Here is a 13,333-nt window from a genome sequence, read left to right on the forward strand (position 1 = left end):
CTTCAAAGTATTTCAAACCCTTCTCAGAGATGTCAGGGAAAAAAAAAAAAACTTATCTTTAGATATTTTTTAAGAAACTTTATGACCTTTAATTTCATAAATTTATATTATTTTCATTCTTTCAATTTTTGCCATTTGTTAGGTTTTGTCCTCACTGATCATGAACATATTTGTGGATGGGCAGAAATATTTAGCAAGGCTCACAAGTGGCTATGGAAATGGTCAATTTGGATCACTGCATATCCATACCTTTGTAGCATAAATGGTAAATCTTTGGACAGGCTTCTAGTATTCTTAATTAATTGAGATTGTTGACCTCAGTTATGTCTGATCTTAGAGTTGACAAGCTCATTCTCAATTTTCCCAGAATACTTTTGCCCTCATTCCTTCAAAATGAAGAATTTCACAAGTGAAAGATCAGATTTGATATATTCATCGAATTTATAATACAAATTGATTTCTCTGATTCTGAAAACACAGTACTTTCAGTTCTATTCTACTAGTTTATAAACTTCCAATAGTATTTGATCAAAAGAAGTATATCCTTATAATATGTCTGTAATGATTTTTTAAATTAAATTGTCTTCAAATTTCACCTATGTTGTTACTGACGGGATAGATGTTACCTATCAAAAAGTATATTTTATTCCATAGAATGATGCCTTTTCTATGAATTTTTAAACAGGTATGTCTTCAAAATATAATGGCAAAGCCATAGAAAGGAGCAGGGGAATATGTTTTCATTCATTTGCAACACATTCTGTAGGGAAAATGTGCTTATTTAATGGTAATATTTTTTTAAAAAGCAGAAAAACTGCACATTGTGTGCAGACAGGTCTTGGTACAAATGCAATTATTTGGTTAATTGAGATCTGAACAAATGTAAGGGCCTCTGGGTGACAATGAAAGGGACCGAGTTAACAATAAATTGTGTCATTTTAGCCTATAGTCTCTTTGAGGCTTCTGTGGCTAGTCTTTGAGAAGAATATTTTACTGATTTTTCTTCTGAAGTAGAAAGAAGCATTCAGAACTTCAGTAGACACAGAGAGATTAAAGAAAAGTGGAATATGACAACGCAGAGTGAAGAGAAAGATACAATCTCTAACGGCAGCTCTTCCATTATTGAACATCTTTGCTTTAAGTTGGAAGGTCTTTTGCTACATAATGCAAATCAGTGGCAGTGGGAGAATCCTAAGGCTCAAAAATCAAACCTGCAACAATTATTATTTCAAGTGGGATGGTTTCCAAAAGTACAAAGCTGTGTTTTAAGAATGCAGCATAATAATCCAGTTATTTAATGAATTATGTGTGACCCAACTATTGATCTATGATCATTAGTAATATGAAATATTTAAAATGCAGTTTTAAGACTATTTGCATTCAGTGATGGATAGTTATAGATATATTTTATATATATAAAACATACTGTTCCAAAATATAATGGTATAATTGAATTAGTTCAATTAAAGAAAATAAGGGCTGATAGCAAATGATCCATTAATGGAAGGAAACAAAAGGAGGAAACAATCATGGCGTTGCTGAAAAGAACAGAATTAAAAAAAAAAATCAGAAACAAAAACAAACAATCCATTTGCTAATCCCTAATGTGGAAGATAATCTAAGGCACACAAGAGCAAAGAAAAAAATTGATCAAATAGTTCCCCATATGATCCCATAGCACGAATATTATTTCACTTCTTCCCTTCCTATTGCAGTCACCAGCAGTGTGCAGGAGAAGAAAAACTTCTTTGGAGAAACAGTAGGATCCTTTCAATGTATTTACCACTTTTATTCTGAAAAAGTAAAATGAACTAGTATGTTTAATGAAACCCATCATTTGATATGACAGTCTTCATTTTGAGGACAACTTGAGATGTACTTGAGAGGACCATGAGTTATAAAGGAAGATCCTCACCTAGGATAGGGGTCGTTCATATTCTCTTTACACCATTCATTAACCGTGTGAGACTGGATAGGTAACTGAATTGCTCTGGCCTCAGTTGCCTCTACTGTAAAACATATAGTATCTACCTTATATATTGGGGAAGATTAAATGAAATGATATGCATAAAGTGCTTAGAAATATTGCAATGCACTGAACATTAAATGTTAACTGTGTTCATTACTTCCATTATTCTGTTCAGTCAATTAGGGCATAAATTATTTCAAGTATGAGTAGTGTTTTATTTTTCTTTTTAGTCAATAATTTTTTTTTTTTACTAAAGTACTGCATAAAAAACAGGTTTAGTGAATTTTCACAAAGTAAACACTCCTGTAACACCATATCCTAAATAAATAAACATATCATCAGCATTACATTGTTTGCACTGGTTTCTTCCCAGTTGCCACCATGCAAAAATTAACTATTATTATGACTTCCATCACCATACATTAATATAGCACATTTTTATACTTTATATAAGTGGAAAAAAGAGTATATATTCTCTTGTGTCTTACAATATTCTCTTGAAAATAAGTTTGTGAGATCCATTCAAACTATGTATGAAGTAGTGTTAATTTACATTGCCATGTAATATTCCACTTCATGAATATACAACAAATTATTTATCCTATCTATGGTTGAATAATTCTGTATTCTTTCCAGTTTTGTAATACCATGAATAATGGAGTTATAACTTTATATATTTTTATACACAGGAGGGGAGGAATTTCCCCACTGAATTGGAATTGCTGAATCATAGTCAAGTGTATATCCAGCTTTGCTGATAAAGCCCAACACCTTTCTGTAGTGCTTTTAACAAATTACATTCCTAAAAGCAAGAATGTGATTTGTCCCTCATTATTAAAATCATTGCTATGTTCAGGCTACTTTTTTCTATTTTAATCTTCTGATAGCTGTGTAGTGGTATCTCATTATGGTTCTATCTTGCATATTCCTGATGAATAATGAGGCTATGCTGAGCATATCTCCATATGAGTTTTACCCATTTGGGATCTTCTACCGTTAAGTAACTATTAAAGTCTTGTTATTTTTTTTGTATGCTGTCTTTTTAATTTAAAGAAGTGTTCCGTATATTCCTTATATGAGTCTCGTATATATATGAGATCTATTTTTGTGCTCTCAGGCTTGCAGTTTCTCTTTCTGAAATTTTTATTTTGATAAACATGAAGTTTTAATTTTAATGTAGTCCAAATTTAATGTAAATTTTTCTTACGATGTTTTTATTTCCTATATAAGAAATATTTCTTCCCACTAATCAATGAAGATACACGTCTATGTTAACTTTTATAGTTTTTATTGTTTTCTCTTTTAAAATTAGATTCGCAATTCAACTACTGTGAAGTAGGAGCCAAAATATTAAGTTTTATTTAGATGCGCAATGAGCCACTTCCCCCAGTTGCTCTGCAGTTTCAGCTTTGTCGTATAGCAAACTACAAATATGTGGTTCTGTTTCTAGACTCTATTTTTGTCCATAGACCACTTAATAAAGGTGCCAATACTTCATCATCTTAACGTAGTTTATAATAAATTTTGCTATACTATGCAAGTCCTCCAATTTTGTCTTCTTCAAGATTTTCCTGGTTACTTATGGCCACTTCATTTCCATATAAATTTTAGGATTATCATATCAACTTCTACCAATGTCTTGCTCTGATTTTGAATGGAAATTTATTGAATCTAGGTAAAGGGTGACCATTAAAGCAGGCTTACCTGGAACACTCAAAATTTACTCCTGTTATCCTGGCATAAGTGTAAGTAGCACCCTATATTATTTTAAAAGTCACAGAGAAAATGGCAATTATAAAATGGTCTAATTTATAGATTATTTTGACAAGAATTCACATATTTATAACACCAGAATTCTAACACAAAGCAAATTATTTCCTTCAGTTAATTCAGATATTCTTTAATTTATTTTTCAATGTTGTTTTGTAGATTTTTTTGGTGAGATTTTGTAATCTTTTATTAGTTTTTTCCAATTTATATGCTATATGCAGTCTTAAATACCATATAATCTATATTCAGTGTCAAATAAGAGTGCTATTGCATCATTGTCTTGTTTTCAAACTCAGGGAAAATGATTTTGATACTTTGCCATTATGTATGACATTTTCTGTAAGTTTGGTTTTGTAGATAACCTTTCAAAAATTAAGGAATTATTTTCCTCCAAGTGACAAGAATTATTACTATGAATGGAATTTGAAGTACTAAGACATGGTAAAATATGGATGAACTCTGAAAACCTTATGCAAATACAATTATCCAAACACACAAACTCACACACACACACACACACACACACACACACACACACATTTTATGATTCCATTTATGTGAAAAGTCCCAGATAGATAAATACATAGAGACTGAAAAGTAGATTAGTGGTTGCCTAGAGCTGGTAGGTTTGGAAGGAAATGGGGATTGACTGCTAATGAGTATAATGTTTCTTTTGAGACTGTTGAAAAATGTTCTAAAATTAATTGTGGTGATGGTTTGCCTCACTCTGTGAATATACTAAATGCCATTGTTTTGTACAATTTAAGTGGGTGAATTGTATGGTATGTGAATTATATCCCAACAAAATTGTTAATAAAAGAAGGTCGGGAGAAACAAACACACTGTTAGATACAGGATTATTATTATACTGATCCTAAGTGATATAAAATGCTGCCTGATTGGTGTGAGGTCTTATAAAGACCAAGTAACAAATCGAGTCCCTGCCCATGTCCATCTCTGAGTGGGTCCAGAGAGTACCCACCCTCTGCTTATGTCAGTTTTTTATTTACTAATTGACATAATGTTTCTCTTAATTCCTTTATTATTCCTTATAACAGCTGTAGAAAATGTTGTATACCTTTCAAGTTTCTGATTTTGAATATGTGTTTTCTCATTTTGTTTTGTTTTTTTAATCCTCTGATCAATTCAGCTAGAGGTTTATCATTTAATTGATATTTTTTTAAGTATTAGCTCTTAGTTTCACTGATTTAATGTATTTGTTTTCTTTTTTTCCATTTACTTGATCACTACTATTATTTTATTGTTCCTTTCTTTCTGCTTACTTGGGTTTATTTACTGTTATTTTACTAGTTTCTTAAGGGAGATGCTGAGATAATTGATGAGATATTTCTTCTTTTTCTAATATATGTGTTTAGTACTATAAAATTCCTTCTAAGTAGTGTTAGCTGCATCCTACACATTTTTGATATGGTGTATTCTCATTTTTATTCAGCTCAAAATATTTTCCAATTTTTCTTTGATTTCTTTTTTGACTCATGAGCTATTTCCCAGTGTTAATTAGTCTTCAAATAGTTTTGAATTTCCAGATGTCATTGTATTATGCTTTCTAAATTGCTTCCTTTTAGTGAGAGAAAATACACTGTATAATTTTGTTTTTCTTAGATTGATTGAGGCTTTTTTTAATGACCAAGAATATGAGCTATCTTGGTAAATGTTCCATGTGTACATGAAAATAATGTTTTTTATGAGTGCCAATAGGCCAAGTTAGTTGATAGCATTGTTCAAGGGTTCTAAATTCTTGAAGATTTTCTCTCTCCTTTTTCTAGTGATTACTGAGATAGAAGTTTAATCTTTGAACATTATTGAGTATTTTCTGTTTTTCCTTGCATGTCTACCAGATTTGATTCATGCATTTTGAAACTCTGTTATTTGCTACATAAACATTTAAAATCATTTTGTGCTTTTGATGAATTGACCCTTTGTCATTACAAAATGACTCTATTTATCCCTGATTATGTTCTTTGCTCAGAAATTTACTTTGCCAATCAGCTTTCTTTTGATTACCATTTGCATGGAAATGATAAGAAAATGGACTTCCAATAGGTGGCGTAAATTGAGGTCTTGCTTTTTTATCCAAGCTGAAAAATCTCTGGTTTTTAATTGGGAGATTATGGATGTGGTTGTGTATATATCTACAATCTTAATATCTGTTTTCTATTCATCCCATATGTTTCTTCCTCTCTTTTTACTATTTTTTAGGACTGTTTTGGCTAATTGTGCATGTTTTTATGATTCCATTTTATCTGTTTTGTTGTCTCATTAGCTATAATTCTTTTGTTTTGTTTGTATTGGTATTTAGAGATTTGTTTTGTACATCTTTATCACAGTCTATCTTCAAGTAGGACTATATTTGTCATATTTCATACTTCTTTGCATGTCTAGTAAAAATTTTTTACAGGATGCTGTTTCTGCTCAAAAGTCACTGCTTCAGATTCTGCTCTCAGATGAGTCCAAGGCTAGATAATTCTAAGAAATACAAGATATAAATGAACATGCTGAAATGAATGATAAGACTAACATAAGAAGAATGCAGACTTTGGGAAATTCTATAGGACAAAGATCCAGTTTCTTCACTATCAAGGGAAAGTATCTATGGATTAAAAGAGACTTTAAGACATATCAACAAAATGCAATCTATGAACTTTACCCAAAATTATTCTTGAGATTTCAATACTCCTTTCTTGGTAATTTATGGAAAAAGTAAACAGAAAATCAATAAAAGTATGGTGTCTCAAATACCCTTATCAAACAACCTGACCTAATTGGCATTAATAGAGCATCACACACACAAGTGCACATGCAACATTCTCCTGCAGAGATGGGATTCTATCACAAAAGGTATAGCAAAGATAAAGTGACTGAAATCATAGCTAATATATTCTCTAAAAAAATCCTAAGAAATCAAGAAGTTTATAAAAACTAAGATATCTGGAAAATTGTATGATATTTGAAAAATTTAAAACTATACTCCTAAATAACACAAGAGTTCAAAAGAGAAATCACAAGAGAAATTAGAAATATTTTGAGCTGATTGATGATGAAAACACAACCTATTGACATTTGAAGATCACGGACATAGCAGTGCTTAGAGAGAAACTTATAGCATAAATCCATGAATTGGAATAGAAAAAAGGCATAAAATTAAAAACTTTTGCTTCCCCTAAAATATGAAAGAAAAAGGAGAACAAGTTAAATCCAAAGTAAATGAGAGGAAGAAAGTAATAAACACAAGAATGGAAATCAATGAAATAAAAAATTGATTCACAATAGGTAAAATTAATGAAATCAAAAGCAGGTTACATGGATAATCAATAAAACTGATAAATTTCTAGCTAGACTGTTCAATGGAAAATTATTATAAGGAATAAGAAATGTGACATCAGTACAGACACTACAGAAATTAAAGGGATAATAAGGAGACTGTTATGAAAAACTCTTTGCTTAACAAAAACAAGGGCAAAGGAAAAAACTCCTTGAAAATCACAATTAACAAAACTGGCATAAGCAGATGACTTTCACAAAGAAATAGCAGCCAAAATGTTTCCACTGGTGATTCTGCCACATTAAATGAACAAATAGTAACAATCCTACCCAAAACCATTCAGAAAAAAAGAAAGAGGAAACAGTATGCAACTTATTATATGAGGCCAGTGTTACCTTGATAAAATTCTGAAAAAATATTAAACAAACAAAAATAAATACAATACACCTGGTGAATATAGAAGCAAGCATCCCTAAAATATTAGCATATTTAAAAGAGCAACATATAAAAAGAATAATTTTTCCAGACCAAGTGATGTTTGTTACTTGGAACACTAGAGTGGTTTAACATCAGAAATCAGTAAATGCAATAACCATATTAACAAATTAAAAAAATAAAGCCATATGATCCCTTTCAATGATGAAACAAAAACATATGCCAGAATTTACCACACATTTTCTCAAACTACTAAAAATAGGAGACAACTTTCTCAATATTATAAAGCTTATTTATAAAAGAAACATACAGCTGATGTCATAACATGGTGAATGGCTAAATGTTTTCTATATAATATTGGGGAAAAATGAGAATGTTTGTTCTTACTACTTCTATTCAGTGTGGACCTGGAGATCTAAGCCAGTAAAATAAGTCAAGAAATAGAATTATCCATGTGCCAAAACAAACAAACAAAAATTAGTCTTAGAATTACCTCACACTGCCTACAAAAACTAACTTGAAAATGCAAATGTAAAATAAAATACTCTAAAATTTCTAGAAGAAAACAAAGTAGAAAGTCTTAATAAATTTGGGATAGATGAAAATCCCTTATAAGTACTCACAAAGCATGAAATATAAAAGAACAATATGATGAACTGGATTCATCAGAATTGTACACTTGTGATCTTTAAAAGACACTCTTAAGAAAATAAAAAGGTCCCAGATTGGGAAGAAAAGATGCAAAATATATATTTGGTAACGCATTTATATTTTAAAAATCTTACAACTAAATCCTGACAGCCCTTCCTATAAAAGTGGTGGCAATATATTTCTAACTATACTTCACTAAAGAAATTCTAATAAGGACATGAAAAGATGCTCAACACCATTTATCATTAGGAAAATGCAAATTAAAACCACAATGACATACCACTCCATGCTCACTGGAATGCCTAGCATAAAAATACAAACAAACAGACAAGATGTGGAATAAATGTAAATCTCATACATTTCTTGATGAAATGCAATATGGCGCAGCAACATTGGAAAACACTTTGGCAGTGTTTTATGAAGTTAGGCGATAACTTACTATGCAACCCAACAACCCCTCTCCAAGGTATTAGACAAAAATAAAAAATATGTCCACACAGAGACCCTTAGGAGCTTTATTTATAATAGCAAAGAAGTGGAAATAACCCAAATTTCCGTCAAGTGAATGGGTAAAGCAATTGTTGTACAGCAGTTCAATGAAATACTACTCAGCAGTAAAGAGGAACAGACAACCTGGATGTATCTCAAAAGTATTATGCATTGTAAAAGAAGTAAGGTATAAACTGTGTTTCTTTTTATGAGACCTTTTAGAATAAGCATGATCATAGTGATGAGAAACAGAGTAGTTGTTTCCAAGATCTGGGGTAGGAGCAGGAGATTGACTACACAGAGGCATGAGAAAACTTTTGGAATTACATATACACACACATATATATGTATATATGTGTATGTGTATATGTATATGTCTGTATATGTATGTATATGTATATATGTATAAGTATATATGTATATAAGTATGTATATATACATACACATACACATAATATCCAAATATATATTAAATATATAATTAAAACATGTATATGTATATGTGTATATGTATATGTGTGTATATATGTATATGTATATATACACATACACATACTTAATATCTAAATACATATTAAATACATAATCAAAACATGTATGTGTATTTGTATGTTTATGTATATATATGTATGTGTATATATACACACACATACACCTAATATCCAAATATATATTAAATATATAATCAAAACATCAAATTTCACACTAAAAAGGGTGAATTTCATTATAAGTAAATTATACATCAATAAAACTTATCTAAAAATATTAAGTAATAGTAGAGAACACTTCAGGCAATCAGAACAGCTGAAACAAAAAAGAGTGGCAAAGAAGGCAGAATGTAAGCAAAAGAAAGTACTCATACTTTTCTGCAAGGCATGTCAAGTGGCTTATCCACCAAAGAAAACAGTTCGGTTCAGCAGTTTCTTATAAAGAATGCAGCAATTCCATTACCAGGTATCTATCTAATACTAATTAAAACATAGATCTACAAAAATACTTGTTCATAATAGCCCCAATTTGGAAACAACCCAAATGTGCATCAACAGGTAAACAGAGGAACAAAGTTGGTACAGTCATACAATTAAATACTAGTCAGCAATAAAAACAAAATAAACTACTAATATATGCATCCAAAAAATGAATCTTAAAATATATTTTCCAGGGCAAATGAACCTAGATATAATTATATCAATTGTATGATTCTGTCTGTATGAAGGTCTAGCATAGGGAAAACTAATCTACATCGATCAAAAACTGATCAATAGATACCTGAATTAAGGATAAGTGTATTGATCTTAAAAGTTCATGGGGGAAATCTGAGGGGAGATGGATATATCTATGTCTTGATTGGGTTGGGATTACATAGATAAATATATTTTTCAAAATTCATCAAATTCTCTGCTTAAAATTTTTTCACTTTATTGCATAGATTTATGCATCAATAAATTGTTTTTAAAAATTAAAACATGAGAATGAAGTGATCCATCAGCCAATTGTAACATATTAAAACATCAGAAAACTGAATTAATTAATCAAACTAATTCAAACTAAATGCTACTAGAGAATTAACTTTATTTTTTGGCAAGATAATGAAATTGTACTCATGTTTTTAACATAGACTCTTTCTCCTTTATACAGAAATGCTAAAATATTTATGGATAAAATAACATAATATTTGAAATTTGTTTTAAAATAAATTGGGGATGAGAGGAATGGGTTGGCACATAGAAGAAAAATGCATCACTATCACAATTCATAGGTGAAACTGACAGTTGTTAAAATGGGATTCTTTATACCAACTTTAAGACATTTTTAAATGTTTAAAAATTTGCATAGTCAAGTATTTAAAAAGCATGAGCAATTGACATAATGGAATTCATGGGGTATGTACTTCCAGACATTTTTATGTTGCTGTAGAATGAAGACACTGCTTTGTTTGATTAGAAACATAGTCACAATTATTATTTTTAATAGCCTGATGCTCTGCTGACAAAAGAAAGAGGGAAAAAGAAAATTAAATTAATTAATATTTATTGATGGCAAGTCTGAACAAAGTATTCTATGCTACAGAACTATCTTAATCCTTTCAGACTCTTAAAAATAAAAGCCTTCTTCCATTTTCAGATTTTTGAAAAAATAGAGGATCAGAGATATCACCAAACAGCAAGCAGCTAAGATAAGATTCTAAAATAAAATGAAATGAATATCATAAAAACATAATTCTCTAGCCTTGGTTATAAAGAAAGGGTAAATTTTAATGGTCTTACATGAAAACATGGGATTAATAGGATATATAATTCACAATATTTCTGGAAAAAAAAAAAAGGAAATAGAGCATTTTCTGTAGGAAAATCTCATGAGCCAGAGTTGAGTTATCCTGGCAAGGTGTTAGTAAGATTTCAGCATATTGCCATACACCAATTATGTATGTTCTCTCTCCTGACATCCTCTGATCTTTCCTTGGAAAGATAAAATCAGTAATACCAGGAAGAATATGCATTTTTTCTGTTTTTGTCTGAGGTTTAACGTTTTATCTAGACCTTTCTAATTTCTTATCCACAATTTCCAACTAATCTGTTTCATCCATGTTGGAAGATGTTTTTGTTTGCCTCCCTCCTCCCCTCTTCCTTCAAACCAAAGAAACTCTTTTAGAATCAGATATACTGCTAAGATGCAGATTAACATCATTTTTTACTCTTTGCTACAAAATCACATTGGCAGCATTCAAAATCCTCACAGTTGTCTTGCTGAGCTGAAGCTCCTGTACTTGCTATCGATTAATTCTTAAGACTGGTTTTCCTCTTGTGTAAATCTTTTCTCAATCATTAAGAATAACTTATTTGCTTGTTTTGTAATGGATTTAATTCTGTTCTTCAAATTTACCAAGTCTCTGAAGCTCACCCATTAAAATGAAAATTGGTTTTCTCTTCCTTAGTTCATGATATAATTTTATTGTTTAACTTTAGGAATTTGAGGAGGGGAAAAGAAAAGGTAATATAGGTCTTTAAACCTCTGAGCTATGAATTCAAGACCTACATAAAATTCTGTTCATTTTCTCTCATTCATTTAGCAAATATTTAGCACCTGCTTTTCATCATGTGTTCTATGAACTAGTAATACAACAAAGTCCCTATATTTGTGGAAACTACATATAAATTTATGTATTTTTGTGAGCTCTGTAGTTATTTACATAATCTATTTTTATCAGTACATATTTTAAAAACCTTATATTGTTATTGTCCAAGCACTGTTGATAAAAAAGGAATGGGGATGTAGTTAAAGATTTTCATGGATAGGTTAATGAAACCTGGGTCCTAACTTATTATAGCGCAACATATGTACAATAATGAAGTACTTCCAAAATGCTACTTGGGAGCTTAGAGAGGGATCAATTTGTGTATGTGTGTGTGTGTGTGTGTAGTGAGTGGCATAGGTTAAGGGCAATTTGAGTTGAGAGGGTTGGGGAGATGGGGGAACTTAAATTATTCTAGCCAAAGCAAAACCTCTCCTTGCTTCTTGAAAGTTATTTTATCTTTAGCAACATCAGTTCTGAACTTACCCAGTGCTGTCACCTACCAGCAAACAAATCTGTAGTCACATATACTCTTTCCTTTGTCCAGGGATAGCACCTCCACTGACCTCTAGATTCCTAGTGATCTTGCTCCTTCTACCTCCTCTGAATCCTTGCTTTGTTAGTCATCACAAGTATCTTCCTCTGGCTCATTCTCTTTACTTTATGCACATTCAACATTTCCATCCACAAAAATGAAATGAATATATTCCCATCTTGCATCCTTCTGTGGCTATTGTGCTGCTTTTTGCCTTGGACAACTAAGCTTCATGAAGGAATAGTCCAAATTATAGTCTAAATTCATGGCTCCATGTAAAACTTTTCATTGATAATTGATTTAGCTTTTAAAGCCATATTGAATGCATATGATGCACTAGGCATTGTTCTAAATGCCAAGGGCAAAGACATAAAAGACCCAGTCAGTTTCCCCTAGGGAGAGAGATAGCAATGTACATCAATAGCTTCAAAAATGCCTTTTAAGTGGTATTAAGCCATGTAGATGGGGCATTTAAACCAGAATAGAAAATTCAGATTGGGTATCCAGAGATGGCAACGTTTGAGTTGAGCCTTGAAGGATGGGAGGAGCGAATAGGAAGCAAGGATGTTTGATCAAATGAAAATATGCAAGAAACTAAAGCATTGAGCAGCATGGTATTTTCAGCAATTAAAAATAACTGTGTGATTTGGGCAACAAAATACGTAACCATTGTAATGGATAATAACCCACTGAATAAAATAATATCCATGAATTCATCCTGATATAAATAAATGATTGAATCAATAAATACATGGGAGAGGAGGGACTAAGAAAAATTCTAAGTACTAAACTTAAAAGAAATGAGGGAAATAGAAAATCACCGTAAGAACACCACGGTAACAATTGCCTCAGGCAAGGTCCACTTCTGAATGCTCAACCGAGGAGGTATTTGCATAGTCTCAAAGACTTTCTTCCATATAACTTACTGTGGTGGCTGAACTTAAGTGACTCACAAATGGAGTATGGAAAGGAACAAACTGTAACTTTAAAATGAAGAAACTAGGAAGATACCACTATAATCAAATTACCAAAGTCAACATCACCAATAACAAATCATGTTGATATATAGCCCCTCTTTTGGTATGAAGAGAAGAGCATATAACCTCTGAAGTATTCTCCCCACAAACA

The sequence above is a fragment of the Choloepus didactylus genome, chromosome 14 (genome assembly GCF_015220235.1).
Source record: "Choloepus didactylus isolate mChoDid1 chromosome 14, mChoDid1.pri, whole genome shotgun sequence".
In the NCBI taxonomy this organism is placed as follows: Eukaryota; Metazoa; Chordata; class Mammalia; order Pilosa; family Megalonychidae; genus Choloepus; species Choloepus didactylus.